This window comes from Triticum dicoccoides, chromosome 6B (assembly GCF_002162155.2).
Source record: "Triticum dicoccoides isolate Atlit2015 ecotype Zavitan chromosome 6B, WEW_v2.0, whole genome shotgun sequence".
Classification (NCBI taxonomy): domain Eukaryota; kingdom Viridiplantae; phylum Streptophyta; class Magnoliopsida; order Poales; family Poaceae; genus Triticum; species Triticum dicoccoides.
Genome location: NC_041391.1, coordinates 308,452,705 through 308,469,961, shown reverse-complemented (window position 1 = coordinate 308,469,961; position 17,257 = coordinate 308,452,705). Strand labels below are relative to the sequence as shown.

Genomic DNA, 17,257 nt, shown 5'->3' with positions numbered 1-17,257 from the left:
AAGGGGTGTGGCGTACCGCAAAACGGACGAAACGGACCTCCTACGGTCGAAACGGGGGTCCTGTTGATCGGGAGGGGTGTGGCGTACCGCAAAACGGACGAAACGGACTTGTGTTGGAGCGCTACGGTCGAAACGGGGGTCCTGTTCATCGGGAGGGGTGTGGCGTACCGCAAAACGGGACACCACGGGATACTGTTCATCTCCACCATCGACCTCCTCCAGCCTCCACGGGCTACTGTCGACCTCCTCCAGCCTCCACGGGCTCCTGTTCATCCAGCCTCCACCGCGCGCTACTCCACCGGCTACTGTTCAACCACCCCTCCACGGGCACCCCTCCATCGTCTACTGTTCATCCAGCCCTCCACATCACGGAGTCCTGTTCAACCACCCCTCCACGGCCACCCCTCCACCGTCTACTGTTCATCCAGCACTCCACACCACGGGGCCCTGTTCATCCAGAGGCAACGCCACCGCTCACTGTTCATCCAAACCCCCCGCAACGCTCACTGTTCATCCAATCGATCGGCTTCAGTTAGCAGCAGTAGCGAAGGAATCATTCCATCGGGTTCAGTAACGCGTAGCCTGCTGTGCAATCGCTCGGGTTCAGTTAGAGCCCAATGCCTCGCACGGGTTCAGTTAGAGCCCAACGCCTCGCTCGGCCCCCGACCTCCCACCGTAACCGGCAACTCCCCGAAATTTTCCTCCCCCTCGCTTCTACCACGGTTTTTTTCCATCATGGACGGCCCAAAGAATGTCATGCAGCTGCGTCTCTGGCCAGCCCAAGACGAAAAGCCCATTTTCTGTCATGATTTTTTTCATAGAAGTAGGAGCCCACCACATCTATGATGATACCGGGTTTTTTCACAATTATCGTCATAGAAGTGTCATATGTATGACAGAAAAAATTTCGTTCGGCCCAAAATGTCATGGATGTGTCTTTTTTTGTAGTGTACGAGGTAAACACCATTAATATTTGCATCGATTAGTGTTAGTGGTCTTGTATATCTGCAAATTGTAATTTTGATAGTGTCCTTGTATATAAAAATGGAGGGAGTAACGCATGCTCGTGCCGGCTAACAATTTAATTGATGCCAAATTTTCTTTAGTCATCAGTTATATTCTCTATGCGTTTTGTTAATATGTAGTGATATTTTGGTGGCCAACACCGACGGCGCGACGCCCGTGGGCGTCGTTCTTCCTTCCTGCAGGGTCGTCGTGGTATACTCTCACGTTGTCCATCTTCGAGGTTCATATTTGGGTGAAAGCCTTTTGCACTGCTGCTGCAGGGCCGTGAGATGGCGTCGTTCCTGGGTGGCTTCCCCCTTGGGGTCGTCGTCTTGAAGAGTAGTTCCCCTTCGCGCTTTCCCCGGGGTGGACGTGCACGTTGTCAAGGTTGGCTAGTGTTGTGCAGCAGCGATGATGGTGGTGTGCCGAGTTGGTAGCGGGTAGTCCTCCTAGTCCCGACGGTCCAGTGCGTCAATGGGTGTGCCTATGATTGTTTCTCGCTATGACAGAGAAGTCGACGCTGTGCGCGGCGGGGCCTCGGCAACAACAATGACTCCATAAGGGCGGTTGCAACGGATGGTGCTCTCCGGAGATTGCGATGGACTAGGTCGGTGCGAGGCTTGCAACTTTCTCTTACAATGTACATCAACAAAGTTGGAGCTGCCAGTCGTCGATGTCTCGGTCGATTGAGTTGTTGATTTTTTTTAAGTATTCTTTTCATTATAAAATGGATTTTTCCTGTTTTGAATTTATACTTTATGTGGTTTATACATTTATTTATCTCGGCCAAAATCCATGTCAACAAATGCTCCTCGAGATCTGGGTTTAGAGAGATTGTTTTTGACTCGGGCCCAGAGCTCGAAACTTGGTTCCGTGAGTATATGGGCTCATGAATTTTTAGTCAATTAATTGTATACCAGCTACGTGTGGATATGCAAATCTTCTTTCTCTTTTTTAACCCACATGGTGCTAATTTATTCCGCAACCGTTGAAGCTAAAAGTTAGGCCACGTTCGGGGTTATCCAGCCAACAAAAGCACGTCCGACTAACAAACTACTCCCGACTAACAAACTACTCCCTCTGTTCGGGTTTATCTATACTTATTTTTAGAAAAGGAGGATGACCCCCGGCCTCTGCATCTGGGCGATCCATTCGGTCACTTTATTAATTATTCTCATAAGACTTTATAAAGCCATACAACAGCAAGACTAAAATCACCGTCTAAGCAACAACTATCGCTACACCTATGCAATTGATGAAGGGGCGCAGATAGCCAAACCTAAACATCTAAGACCTGAGGTCCCAACCAGGACGGCTGCCGGGTATGGGTCACCAACTAGTCCGGCGCACTCCTCAACCAGGACGCCTGTCGGGTATGAGGCCGCCGCCGCCACCTGCCACAATCCATCTTCAGAGTTGTACTGTTGCATGTACCGTGTCAGGTCTCTCTGCCATCGACACCACCACCACGCCCGACAGCGTCGTCCTCCTGCGCGAGTCCATCCTCCCACAGCGAACTCCCAATCTGCACTGCGCCACGCCGTCAAGATCCGTCACCATCAGTGTGTAGGATGAAGCACCGCTCCACCAAAGAATCCGTTTCATGGTCCCTCGATCACTTGTGTACTTCTAAGAATGACGCCCCGAAGGGAGTAACGACACCAGAGCGCCGCCGTCATCCGATCATCCGATCTAGGGTTTCCCCCAGAGGTAGCAGAGAGTTGCCTTGAACTTCTCCACGGCGATGCCTTCAAGAAGGGAACGGCGCAGATAGCGCCGCCACCACCGGCCTTAGTAGACGCCGAAGGCAAGTTTTCACCCAGATCAGTTCGAATGGATCCAACTCTCGTGCACGGGCCGCCATCACCACCAGCACCACCAGGAAGAACCCTGGAGCACCGACAGATCAGCGAACCGCCGGCACCACCGCATCAAATCGCCGGCCACGCCGGGCCGCCGCCATCCCCCGCGCCGTCTGGGTCAGAGACGGAGCCGCCGACCGCGCACAGGCACCACCACCGCCTGCACACACTGGAGCGCCGTCGAGAGCCCAGCGCCCGCCACCGCTTGCCGAGGGCCGCCGACGCGCGCCCCGAGCGGACTCTCATGCACACCGATGGGAAACTGTCATCGCCCCCAAGCCCGCGCCGCCGCACCCTGCACCCAGCGCGCTGCCAACCACCGCCACAATCTTCCCGCGCCAGATCCAGCAAGTCATGGGAGAAGAGGTCCCGCCGCCGCCGACGCCGATCGGGCTTTGCCGGGTGGCGCGCCCCGGCGGCGGCGAGGAGAAGAGGTCAGAGGAAGGACGAGGACGAGGGGGCGCTAGGGTTCCCCCCAGTCGCAGCACACGGGCGACACGGGAGTAGTCGGGCATCGGGGCGTCAGGGTTTATCTATACTACTATTAATATACTTATATACTTATACTCATATTAAACAAGCAAACATTTTCTTTTTTAAAGTCACCCCACGCACTGTACACCAGCCCTACTAAACCATCAGATTATCCCAACTAATTAGATCTAACAGACTAAATTGATCTAATCTCAGATTATCCCAACAGATAACATCAGATCCCGAGGAAGGAGGAGTGGTTGTAGTGGAGAAAAGCGCTTTTGTCGGCACTGGTGAGCCTACTGGCGAGCAGGAGATGGAACCCCAGGCGGCGACAGGCTCAGAGCCCAAGGAGGGGGCATTGGATGCGTGCGCCCTGCTGATTGCGGGTGGACCCCCTGATGGAAATCATGCGGTGGAGGCCTGCATGGAGGCAGCTGAGAATTTGGTGGTGGTACCCGCACATGAGGAAGAGGCAGGCTATTCACCGCCAACGCTGGGGGGCGGCCGCGCAGTCGTGCATGCAGATGAACCCCATTCATGCTCGTGTGACACAAGTGCAAGGATCATTGGAGACCCCGGACGTGGGAGGCGACAGGCAAACTGTGCAAGGATCATTGGAGGTCCCGGACGTGGGAGGCGACATGCAAACAGTGCAAGGATCATTGGAGGTACCGGACATGGAAGGCGACATGCAAACAGTGCAAGGATCATTGGAGGTACCGGACGTGGAAGGCGACATGCAAACAGTGCAAGGATCACTGGAGACCCCGGACGTGGGAGGCGACATGCAAACTGTGCAAGGGCTAGATGTGGTGAGTATGAGGCCACAGGAGGTGGTTGCTTTTGACAAACTAAAATGGTTTTGTTCTAGCCTGGTCAAGAAGCTAGCACCACCACTTCTTAAGGAAGTGCAAGCGTCGGGCCTTCGTCCAGAGGCGGAGCCATTTACACCGCGACGCACCACGCGCGTGACAAAGCGAGCGCCACAGAACAAGCAAGGAAAAGCTACTCCAGCTGAGAACGTCCTTATGCATGCGCTTGGGTTGATGCCTCAAGATCTGGAGGTGGACGAGGCAATAGTTGATGAGTTGCAGCAGCTCTTTGACTCCCCTCTGCGTACTCAGCATGTCAGGGTGATCGCCGCGTTATTTGGGAAGGAGTTGCCGACTGGGAGTGAGCTGCACAGCAAGGAGGGACTGTCGGTCATCGCGCACTAGACGTGCAGTTGGTGCTGGCTGTTTGATCCTGTCTATGGATTTGAACCCGCATTTTTTATGCTGGAATATGAGGGGCCTTAATAGCCTTGCCAAAAAGAAGGCAGTCCGGGAGTTTGTGACCTTGGTGCAAGTTAACCTAGTGTGTTTGCAAGAAACGAAACTAGATGTAATTGATCCCTTCATAATTATGCAATGTATTGGTCCGTCCCTTGACGGCTTTGCTTATCTCCCGGCGCATGAAACTCGTGGTGGTATCCTATTGGCGTGGGACAAAACGGTGATGGACATTGATAACATAACACTTGACGGCAACTCGCTCACGGGCCTGGTGCACAATAAAGATGGGGCGGTTTGGTGGATCACGGTGGTGTATGGCCCTCAAGGGAATGAGCTAAAAATAAATTTCCTGGAGGAGCTTAGGAGCAGGAGAGCTACTTGCCAGGGACCGTGGATGGTTCTTGGTAACTTCAACATGATCCTACGTGCTTCAGAAAAGAATAACGCTAACCTCAATAGGACGATGATGAGGAAGTTTCGGGAATTTGTGGACGAGCATGAACTGAAAGAGTTTTACCTGCATGGGCGCAATTTCACTTGGAGCAATGAGAGAGATGCACCGGTGATGACTAAAATTGATAGGGTTTTGGTGTCTGTTCTGGGAGCTGCATTTCTCTGACAGTTTGTTGCAAGCTCTATCTACAAATGTGTCAGATCATGCGTCTTTGCACCTGTCCACAAGTGCACAATTCTGTCCTAAAAGGACATTCCGGTTTGAGATTTTTTGGACTAAGCTTGATGGATTTTTGGAGGCGGTTTAGCAGGCTTGGGTCTGCGATGACTCTATCACGTATCCTTTCAAACGACTGGATGCACTTCTTAGGAACACGGCCATGTTTTTGCAAGCATGGGGACAGCGAAAAGTTGGTAACATCAAATTGCAAATCACAGTGGCCAACTATGCGATACTTCGCCTCGACAGAGTCCAAGAGTTCAGATCTCTATCTCCCGAGGAACTGTGGCTTAGACGTATGCTTAAGTTGGCAGTGCTGGGATTGGCGTCTCTGGAAAGAACGATCGTGCATCAGAGATCCAGGATTAGATGGTTGAAAGAGGGAGATGCCAATACAAAACTTTTCCAGATTGTGGCCAATGGGCGACGTGCTAAAAACTTTATCCTTAAGGTCAAGAAAGGAGAGGAGATTGCCACAGAGCAGGAGCGCAAGGGGCAGATCTTTACGGAAGCTTATGAGGATCTGCTGGGAGCATATAGCGCTAGAGACGACAGCATAGACCTAGACTTCCTGAATATTGAGAGATGCGATCTGTAAGAACTAGAAGACATTTTCACGGAAGAGGAGGTGTGGAATACCATCAGAGAATTACCATCGGATCGAGCACCGGGCCCAGACGGTTTTAATGGCGCTTTCTATCAGCGGGCCTGGCACATCATCAAGCGGGATGTTATGGCAGTTTTGATGAAGTTGTATGTTGGCGACGGCCGTGGATTTGGTAAGTTGAACAGGGCGCACATCGTGCTCATTCCGAAGAAACCGGACGCGGAGGAAGTTGGGGACTTCCGCCCCATTAGCCTGACTCATAGTGCGGCTAAGCTGTTTGCTAAGATGCTCGCTCTACGGGCTAGAAAGAGGATGAAGGAGGTGGTGGCAGCAAACCAATCGGCCTTCATACAAGGGCGGAACTTGCACGATAATTTTTTGCTGGTGAGGCAAGTGGCGAGAAAGATCCAAGAAAGAAAAGAAACAGGGGTGTTCCTCAAGCTCGACATCTCGAGAGCGTTCGACTCCTTATCTTGGCCTTTCATCTTCGAGGTCCTGAGACAAAAAGGGTTCGGCACCAAGTGGATTGGGTGGATCTCGATCCTCCTTAGAACGTCATCTACGAAGGTGGTGGTCAATGGTGTACCTGGTAAAAGTGTGATTCATGCTTGCGGGCTCAGGCAGGGAGACCCAGTCTCACCCCTACTGTTTGTGATTGCCATGGACGTTCTTACACAAATCTTCAGGAAGGGTGCAGAAGAGGGAGTTTTAAGCTCATTTCGGGGAATCACACCAATGCAAAGAGTCTCCATATTTGTGGATGATGTTGCTCTCTTCATTAGGCCCACTAAAGGGGATCTGAACTTTGTCAGGAGCGCACTTCAGGCGTTTGGAAGAGCCTCGGGACTGTCCGTGAATTACAGCAAGTCGTCGGTCATCCTTATCCGTGGCTCTGAGTAGGACCAGTCCCGTGTTGAGGTGTTGCTGCAATGTAACATTGCTGAATTCCCATGTAAGTACCTCGGGCTACAGCTTGCAATTCGGCAACTAACACGTGGGGAATGGCAGCCGATTTTGGACAAGGCCAAGAAGCTTGTACCGGCCTGGCAGAGGGGGCTAATTCAAAGGCCGGGCCGGCTCGTCCTGGTGAAATCGGTCATGGCAGCTAGGCCGGTGCACCATCTCATTGTCATGGATGCTCCGAAGTGGGTTTTTGACGAGCTGGATAAATGGATGCGAGCATTCTTTTGGACAGCGAAGGAGAAGGTTAATGGATGAAACTGCCTAGTCGCTTGGGATACAATCTGTAGGCCTGTGTGCTTTGGAGGGCTCGGCGTCAAGAACCTGGAGTTGCAAGCATTGGCACTCCGAGTTAGGTGGGAATGGCTCTGGAGAACAGAACCTGACAGGCCGTGGCAGAATCTACATATGGTTGTTGACAGAGAAGCACGACAAGTATTTGACAGTCTGATTAGCATAACGGTGGGAAACGGAGCCAAAACTCTATTTTGGAGAGATAGATGGCTGCATGGCTTGGCCATCGTAGATATTGCACCACAGATCCATGATATCGTGGACACACGAACATGAAACCGGCGCACGGTTCAGCAAGCCTTGGAGGATAACAGCTGGGTCCAGGATGTGGCGGGAGAACTCAGCTTCACAGGACATATCCAATTCCTAAACCTATGCCATGCCATCGCTACGACACATCGAGATGATAGCTCCCTGGATACATTTGCGTGGCCGGCGGATGCTTCGGGACAATACTCGGCCCGGTCAGTTTACAACATGCTCTGCCAAGGGCTGGAGAGAGTTCCTTACGCCTCGTGTATCTGGAGGAGTTGGGCGCCATTGAAATGTAAAATCCATGTTTGGCTCACTGTCCAGCATCGGATCTGGACCTCCGATCGACGAGCGCTACACGGACTACAAGATCACCCCTCGGCCTGTTTCACGTGCCTGCAAGAGAAGGACAATGCGGAACACATACACTTACAATGCTCATACGCTGGACAGGTGTGGCACAAGTGCATCATCGGGTTGAACTTGGAGGTAACTCACCCGCTTGGGCAGGATAGCCTGTTGGATTGGTGGCTACAAGCTAGAATAAACTTCACGCGGGCTACAAGAAGAGGATTCGACACGTTCGTAATCGCAGTGACTTGGTCTCTATGGAAACAGAGAAACGCGAGAGTCTTCAACCGGATAAATCAACAAAAAACCATGGATGAGCGACACAACCACATCATGAATGAGATCAAAGACTGGAAGGAGGCCGGACTAGGTGTAGGAGTGTTAGACCGATTTGTAAGAGAGTAGGCTTTGGATTAGGTGTGGGTGTAGGTGTCTTGGTTCACTTGTGTTGATGTTCATATCACTCGCAAGTTCTTGTAATTACAACTTCTGCCTTCTATAAAAATATGGTACGCCATTGGCGTACTCTCGAAAAAAAATCTAATCTGATGCCTTGGGTGCACTTAGCAATAATTTCTCCCGCACCGTACTCTGCTAATATTTTGTCCGCCAATACGTTTTCCAGAAAAAGCATTCGATCTCTACGCCTACAGTCCTCTCCCTACCTCTCTCTCTCGCTCTCCCGCGACTGCTCGCTGCCGCCGCCACCGCCACCTACGCCGGCGGCTTCCGGCGAAGCTACAACGTCCGCACAAGGCTCCCCTATCCACGCAGGGCATGGGCCTCCATCACCTCTGTCCGCGTTGCCGCCTCTGTGCAACCCGGTCCACTACAACGCCTTGCTGCGCCTCCGGCAGGCAGAAACTGCGGCCTGGGGATGACTTCCGACGGGGCATCATGGTCGGTGCTGGTGACATCGGCGGCACGGCGCAGGTACTGACCAGGTCCTATGCAGGCGACAACGGTGATGTAGGGGTGTAGCATGGACAGGGGAAACGTATGGATGGAGGTCTCCTACGTTGCCGTCGGCTGAGGCAAGGCTTCATTGATACCCAGGGGTTGTTAAGGTATGATTTTGCAATCAAGTGCATGCCATGTGTTTGATAAAAGGCCTAAAATATTTGTTTCGTATTCATTTCTCGCTGGAGGCAGCATCACCACTTGGAGTGTCCTCCTTTTTATTGTATTCTGATGTTCCATAATTGTGTTTTACTGAAACTGGAAGAACGAGCTAACATTAAAATTAACTACGTTCATCCTGTACTAATCATGACCAATTTGATGACACACTCTCTCACAAGCGGGCTCTCTAGCTCTTTGTCAAATGTAAAGTTTTAGCTACACACCAATTTCATGGCAAGTGCCTTTGTGCCTCCACAAATGAAAATTATTTTCTTTCACTTCCAAATGTAATTCAAGTTGTCATTTGCATGATTGGAAGAATGTACTCCGGGTTCTTATCCACTCTTGCGGTCATGTCTCTGAGTAAGTAATCTTTATCATTAGTTGTATAGTTTCTTGATTCATATCTTGGATGTGTATTTTCTCTACTAGCTCAAGGATTTTAACTACGGCATAACTTGATTGCCATATTGTCGTTAGTAATGTTAGATGCAGCTCAAATTTTATGGCTTTCGTTTTTCATATAAGCGGTGAATCCTGATTGAATCGGGCCATCATCTTTCTTTTCTCACTTCAAGGCCTTTTGCACCAGGAACAACCTAATTGAATCAACAAAATCTCAGGCACCAATTCTTTTGTACAATAGTAATAACCATTGTTTGAAAATTAAAGTCCATAAAAACCATCATAAATTTTTGCATCCATGACGACAATTTAGCACCTTTATAATTATATAGCAGTAAGACAATTTAGCACCTTTATAAATTATAGTTATATAGCAGTGGAACTTCAAGTTAGGATGATGGTAGGTATAAGTTTCTTAGCCAACTGAATAATTTAGTTTCTTATATAATTAATTTGATTGAGTTTATATAGAAAAAATGTAAACATGGTCGGATTTGAAGCAAAATACACCAAAAGGATAATTGAATGGCTGGTATTAAACCACCTCTGCTCCTTCAGTCGGTATAAAGAAAGAAAATCACATCACATGAAGCACACGTGATCGACATACGATCGAATGAAGGATGAGCGTGCCTCTCAGCTTTCTCATTGGTGTATTTATATCTTAGCTTCTCACAGAAATACATTATCTATATCTTAGCCAACTTGAGTATTCACTATTTATGTTTGAGGTCTAAAACTATTATTTTTTCTTTCTAGACAACCTCTGAAGCTTCATTACACATGAGATGACTCTGTATGTTTTTTTTTTGATAAGTATGAGTCTGTATGGTTAACATGCATACTGGTTGCTAATCATTGATTTCCTAGCACGTCTTGTAAATTCTTGGTTGCATTCTGTAGTTGTTGCAACGAAAATTTTCTTGACAATAGAAATTTTGAACTGTCCAGTCAGTTGAGGAGTATAAATGTGTGCTGACTGCATTGCAATGTGTCTTCTTATGAAATTTATAATTCTTATATTATCCAAGCACAATTTTTATTAATATGTATGAATATGAGGTAGGTTGTCGCCGTCAAGTTTGTTTGTAATAAGCAAACCACACAAATAGAAGGATATGGATTTGTAGAGTTCTACAGTCATGCTGCAGCTGAATAAGTAGTTGATGAACACAGTGTATTACTCAACTAGGCCCATGAGGGTTGACCCTGCAACTCCCAGAAAATCTCAGGTTTGTAGTTAGCGAGTTTCTTGGTCCCTATATGCTCTAAAAATTTGCAAATTTTGAATTTGGAATGTGCACAAGTTAAATCCTTCTCTTTACCAAAAACAATTGTGCAGAATTAGCATGCACAATAATTATTTTATTTATCTTTGTTGAATATTCTTTTCATGACGTTTATCCATAACCATTCAGGTCAGGAGCTTGTGGAACGGTTTAGTTGATGATTAATCGGTTTGAAGTACGATGTTCTTGATCAAGCAAGGTTGTCTGCATTTTTACTGTTGTCTTCAACGGTATTCGCCGGACACAAGGAGGTATGCACCACCACTGCCACTCCATTCCTATCTTTATACCTCCCTGGGATTGGGTTTTGACAATTTGTTATTTGTGTGTTGTTCCCTACAGCTGCAGTACATCGTGAGGGGCGGGCGGAACCTCTTCCCGTCTCCACGCTGGTCTCCAAGGCATTCAAGGGCGTCAAGCAGATCAGAGTCATCGGATGGGGCTCCAGGGTTCAGTCCCAGCTACACTTTGCTCCCCTTGCTGCACAGGTTCTTTCCTAACTCTTGAGATTTACATGTCTATCTACTCAAAACACTACTTGAATATACACATCAGTCAGTGTTTTCAAATTGAGAGATGGATTTAACACATATTTTTTATGTTCTGCTACTTGGGTTCAAGTCTCTTAAGTCTGTGCGGTGGCTCATGAAATATTTCGAGGTGCTTTTTCAAGGTCCACCGCAGGCCCAGAACCTGAGAGATTCTTTGGTTGAAGCCATGTCTGACATCATCGTTAAGGTTTCAGATTAGACTCGGGAAAGGTTCTAAATCTTTTGAGGAAGCACGTGCAGCTGGGTTCACTAAGGAGAACGGGACATTGCGACGCATATGCGAGACGGTTTTGGGCAGAGATCTTGTGCTTCTGTTCATCTCAGATTCGGAATAGTTGCGCATCATGCTAATTAGCTTTCTGCATGATTTTAAGCTTTCCTTTATCAAGTGTTTGTTTAGATCAGGCCCAATTTAAGGATGATGTTTCCTTGCATCATGTTGGTTTAATTAATTAATTTAACTTGCATGATCTGTTTGGAGCATACTATGAATAATTCACTGCATGATACATTTGTCGAGTCCCGCCATCACTTTATTCTATCCTTGTAACTGAAGTTCTCATCGGTTTCGAACTAAAGAAAATGATTTGGGGTGAAGAGTTGAAGGTCTGAAGCCAAATGTTCCTAATCAGGAAGATGATCCGCAGAACTCCTGTAAAACAAGGTCAACACTATGTGCCAAGATTGTTTTACTTCATGAAGACACTTTTGTCATTCATTTTTATTATTCAAATCTATATATGGTCATCACAGATGCTGCTATTACATGGTTTTATCAGTATTTTTCATGTGTTGTTGTAAACAGAACTTCCTCTGTACTAATATATTTCACTAATATATTTCTGACGGAGGTAGTAGTATACAGTAAGCTTCATTTCACGCAGGATAGCTTTCTTACAAGGAAGTTAGTTAATCTCAATATGAATTCCAAATTCAATACTCCCACTAATTTCATAGCCTGCTTTGATCAAGACGTGTGTTGCACGTGCATATTTACTAGTTAGGCCTAAAGACAACTTCTCTTGGACCAAGACACATAGTAATTTTCTCACATTAATTATTTCATTTCACTGACAATGCACTCTCTCACGTGCATGCAGCAATGAAAAATCACACATGCAGTGTATTAATTCCCTGGCCATGGCATAAAAAACAATGGAATTCAATGCAACCAATGAGGTGGTTGCATGCATGCACCTTTCCAAAGCGAGGCTGTCACATCCCTAGCTCTGGCCTGTTCTGTGCTTGCTTCCATGTGTGCATCATGTCTATATTTCTGAAACTTGAACTGAGGAATTTTGGAAGCCTCAAAAACTTAAATAAAAGAGGGGCAAAAACCCTAGAAATCTCATTCATTGCTCCAAAATGCTCTTCTTAAATGTTTGATAATTTTTGGTAAGGGTTCTGGTCCCAACCAAAATATTGAACATTTTTAAGGAATTATTTTTGGGACTTTGGATTTAATTCATTAGCTATTTGAATTTGAATTATATTCATATAATTAGAATATAATTTCAAATACCCCTGAAATATTTTATAAGCTTTTGGAAAAATCCATCTAGCAATATAAAATATTCAGAGGAGTTTTTGGCATTGTTTGAATTATTTTTAATTCAAAACAGTGGCAAAAGAATTAAATAAAAAAAAACAGAACATAATTAAATAAAACAGAGCAGAAAGCCTACCTGGCCTTACCCGTGCAGCCCACCAGAGCCGGCCCAGCTCCTGTGCTGGTCCAGCACTGTGCGGCCCAGCCCACCTCCTCCTCCCTGTCGCCTTCCTCCTCGCGCCAATCGGCAGAGGAGGGACTCGGCGCACGCGCCCGAGCTCGCCACGCCACCACCCTGCTCGTCTGCTTCGCCTGAGGCCACCACGACGCCTCGCGCCTTCTCCTCGGCGCCGCCTCGACCCCTGGAACCCTCCCGCTCACTCACTCGTCCCCATCTCTCCTCTGTTCCCTCTCTCTCGCCCGGACCGAACGGAGCCGCCGCCACCGACAAGCTTCCTCGCGGCCACCGCCACCCCTTCTCCTCCCCGACGCGCTCCTGAGCTCCGCAGTGCCTCCCTCGACCTCCCCGTTGGCTCACGCGACCGGAGAAGCCCCGAAGCGCCGTCCCGACGTTTTCCCCCTCCTCGGCCACCGAGGACCGCCGCTGTCGATTCGCCGCCTCCGACGCCTCCCCGAGCTCCCCGAGGCCACCGTCGCAACCCCTGTGAGCTCCGCCACCGTTTCCCCCTCTTTCCCTCTTCGTTTGATTGCCGTAGCCGTCGCCCCCTTGATGACCGAAACCCGCCGCCGCCTGTGATCGCCGCCGACGTGCCTCCGGCCACCTAGTGGCCCGGCTGTCGTGCTCAGCTTCCTCCCCGCGCTGCCTAGAGCACGTAGGTGCCTTGCACGAGCCTCCCCGGCCACCGTAGCGTCGACCCCGAGCTCGCCCGAGCTCCGGCGACCGCCACGGTCGATGCCGGTGACGACTCCGGCCATCTTAGGCCCAGCCGCTGCCACTACTCGACGCGGACGAGTGCCTGCGTCACGTAGACGCCCTCCGCCGGCCATTTGGTCGCCGGAGGAGGGAAACCGCACCCCTCCGCCGTCTCTGGCTCCGCCGGCGACGAGCCGCGGGTCAACTCCGGCGAGTTGACCCAGGTTTGACCTTCCCCGTGTGTCACTGACGTGTGGGCCACCTCCCCCTGACATTTTAGTTAGTATTAGTTTAACACCAATTAACCTAGGTTAGTTAGCTGATTAGTCGCTGACCAGTGGGCCCCGGCCCCACAAACAGTTTAGTTAGAATTAACTTAAGGCTAATTAACTTGGTTAATTAGTTGTGTCACTGACCAATGGACCCCACTGGTCAGGTTTGACCTGAACCTGCCCTGTTGACCTGATGACGTCAAGGTGATGTCATGCTGACGCATTAAATGATTTTCTGGATTTAAAATAAATCAGAAAATTCCAGAAAATTGTATAAACTTCTAAAAATCATAGAAATTCAACCGTAACTCCAAATTAAATAATTTATATATGAAAAATTATCAGAAAAATTCAAGGAATCCATCTGTACCATTTTCATGCATGTTAGAACAACTTATAGCTGCTGTTTAGCACAAATCAATTAAATGGCATTTGAATAATCACATATGGAGTTTGAATTTGAATCTTGTATTCAAACCAACTTCATTTAATCTGTTGCTAGTTGCATTAGCCCAAAACACATTCATATTGCCATGTCATGAGCATGCATCATATTGTGCATTGCATTGATTGTGTTCCTTTCTGTGTTGCCGGTATTTGTCCCCTCTCGATAGACGTGATACCGATGATGTGATCGTTGACACTGATGAAGACTCAATGTTATCTTCAGAAGTGCCAGGCAAGCAAAACCCCCTTGTTCATTCCGATAAAATCCCACTCTCTCGCTCCTGCTCTCTTTTACTGCATTAGGACAACAACGACATATTTGTTACTTGCTGCGGTAGCTGAACCCCTTATCCTTTGCATGACCTGTCATTGCCACAGTAAATAGATGAAACCCACTAGCATGAGTAGGAGTTGTTTGAGCCCTGATGTGCCTACTCATTCATGCTTGTTTGTCATGCCTGCTACTGCTTAGAGTTGAGTCAGGTCTGATTCATCGGGGATGAATCAGAGGCGGGTGAACATGTCCTACTGTGTGTGAGCTAAGTGTGTGAACACGATTTGGTAAAAGGTGTCGGTGAGAGGCCATGTAGGAGTACATGGTGGGTTGTCTCATTGAAGCCGTCCTCAGGAACTGAGTTCTGTGTTTGTGATCCATGATTCAGCTACTACCATACATTGGGCCCTGAAATATGACCCCGCTCGACTTCTTATTCACCCTTGTCCTCTGTCCAGGAGTTGCAAGTAGTTTCTGGTGTTTGTAGTATGCTGGAGGCCGTGGACAGCGCTGACCGTAGGGGTGGGCTGTGATGCGGTAGGCACGTGGTCGGGTATACCGGGCGCCCGTTTGGTGTCACGGAACCCTGTTCACATCGTTTGGGGCTGTGAGCGAAACTCCGGCCGGATCTCCTCATGGATGGAACCCGAATAGGCGATAAACCTGGACTAGAGACTTGAGTGTTTAGGTAGGTCGTGGTCTACACCCACGTCGGCTTTCGCTTGAAGTCTGCCGAGCACATGTCGTGTGCAGACGCTAAGTGGTGGAAACATGTATGAAGAAGTACACCCCTGCAGGGTTAACATCATCTATTCGAATAGCCGTGTCCGCGGTAAAGGACTTCTGGGTTGCTTATATCAGTTCATAGACAAGTGAAAATGGATACTCTAAAATACGCAAGATAAGCGTGAGTGCTATGGATGGCGTTCTCGTAGGGAGACGGGAGCGGATCCATAGTGGTGTATTGATATGGTGAATATGTGGACTCGTGTGCGCCACCTCAAAAGTGTCGCTTATAGTCGTAGTTTAGGATAGCCACCGAGTCAAAGCTGGCTTGCTGCAGTTAAACCCCACCATCCCTTTGTTGATAATGATGCATATGTAGTTAGTTCTGATGTAAGTCTTGCTGGGTACATTTGTACTCACGTTTGCCTATTTTATGTTTTTGCAGAGAGACTTCGGTCTCACTAGTAGTTCCACGTGGACTTCGACGTTTAGCTTGTTACCTCAGCTACGATCTTGTGCCCCGGCAGGATCTGGTAGATAGTCAGGCTTCTCAGCCTTTTTCAGTTATAGATGTCTGTACCCAGACATGATAGCTTCCGCTTGTGCTTTGATTTGTATGCTCTGATTGTTGGGTCATGAGACCCATGTTTGTAGTGTCTCGCTCCTCGGAGCCTATTGAATAAACTACTTGAGTCGTAGAGTCATTTTGTGATGCCATGTTGTATTGCACATATCGAGCATATTATGTGTATGTTATTGAAATGCTTGGTATGTGTGGGATCTGACTATCTAGTTGTTTATCTTTAGTAGCCTCTCTTACCGGGAAATGTCTCCTAGTGTTTCCACCGAGCCATGGTAGCTTGCTACTGCTCCGGAACACTTAAGCTGGCCGGCATGTGTCCTTCTTCGTTCCTGTGTCTGTCCCTTCGGGGAAATGTCACGCGATGAATACCGGAGTCCTGTTAGCCCGCTACAGCCCGGTTCACCGGAGTCCTGCTAGCCCAGTGCTACAGCCTGGATTCACTCGCTGATGACCGACACGTTCGATGCTGGGTCATGGATGCCTGTCCCTGTAAGTTTGTGCCACTTTGGGTTTACGACTAGCCATGTCAGCCCGGGCTCCTTATCATATGGATGCTAGCGACACTGTCATATATGTGTGCCAAAAGGCGCAAACGGTCCCGGGTAAAGGTAAGGCGACACCCGTGGAAATACCGTGCGTGAGGCCGCAAAGTGATATGAAGTGTTACATGCTAGATCTATGTGGCATTGAGTCGGGGTCCTGACAGCGTTGGTATCAGAGCTTGACTGCCTGTAGGATTACCAAGCCAAACTGGTCGAAGTTGAGTCTAGAAATTCTTTAGTTATATAAGGGATTTGATTGTGGGATGGAACATAAGGCTCTTTTTACTCCTTATACCTCATGGCCTTCTGATCTGAGTCATCATCTTCTCTTCTACGGGGATTAAGAACTAGGCTATCTCTTCTTCCCATCAGGATCACGTGTTACTAATCCGTAGACTTATAAGATTGTTGGATTTAAGCTTGAGTTCAGTTCCTTCTACCTCCATATGTTAATTGTTGATCTCGAAACCTTGATATTGTGCTTCTGAGTGGTTATGCCACCATTTTTGTGAATGTCTCAAATCTTTTCTGAGCATTTACAGCCGTTATGCTGTCCGAGTCATTCCAGATTTCTAAATAGTCTGATGCATTTGCAAAATCCTTTCCCTCTGGTTTCGATGCTCCTTTATGCCAGCTCAATCACACTAATTGTTGAGTTGAGGTATTCTACTGCCTCGACCTTTATGTTGGAATAATTATTATGACCCTAGGTGTCTCAGGGGATCATCTAGTAATTTAGCCATGATTTGTGTTCCCGGTGTGATGATTCTGGCCATCATTCTCGAAAGCATCCCGTGATGCTACTTAGTAATAGGTATTCTGTTCCTGGGTTCTTGAACCTGAGATTCACTCTACTTACTTCATGTTG

At 48.2% G+C, this 17,257-nt stretch overlaps 1 long non-coding RNA gene across 1 annotated transcript; it reads left to right on the top strand.

Annotated features, from left to right (window-relative positions):
* Positions 1–8,422: 8,422 nt before the first annotated feature.
* Positions 8,423–11,869, top strand: LOC119324856. The gene is made up of 4 exons (XR_005157207.1): positions 8,423–8,822; positions 10,349–10,514; positions 10,701–10,822; positions 10,914–11,869. It is a non-coding gene; the product is annotated as an uncharacterized LOC119324856 (long non-coding RNA).
* The last annotated feature ends 5,388 nt before the right edge of the window (positions 11,870–17,257 follow it).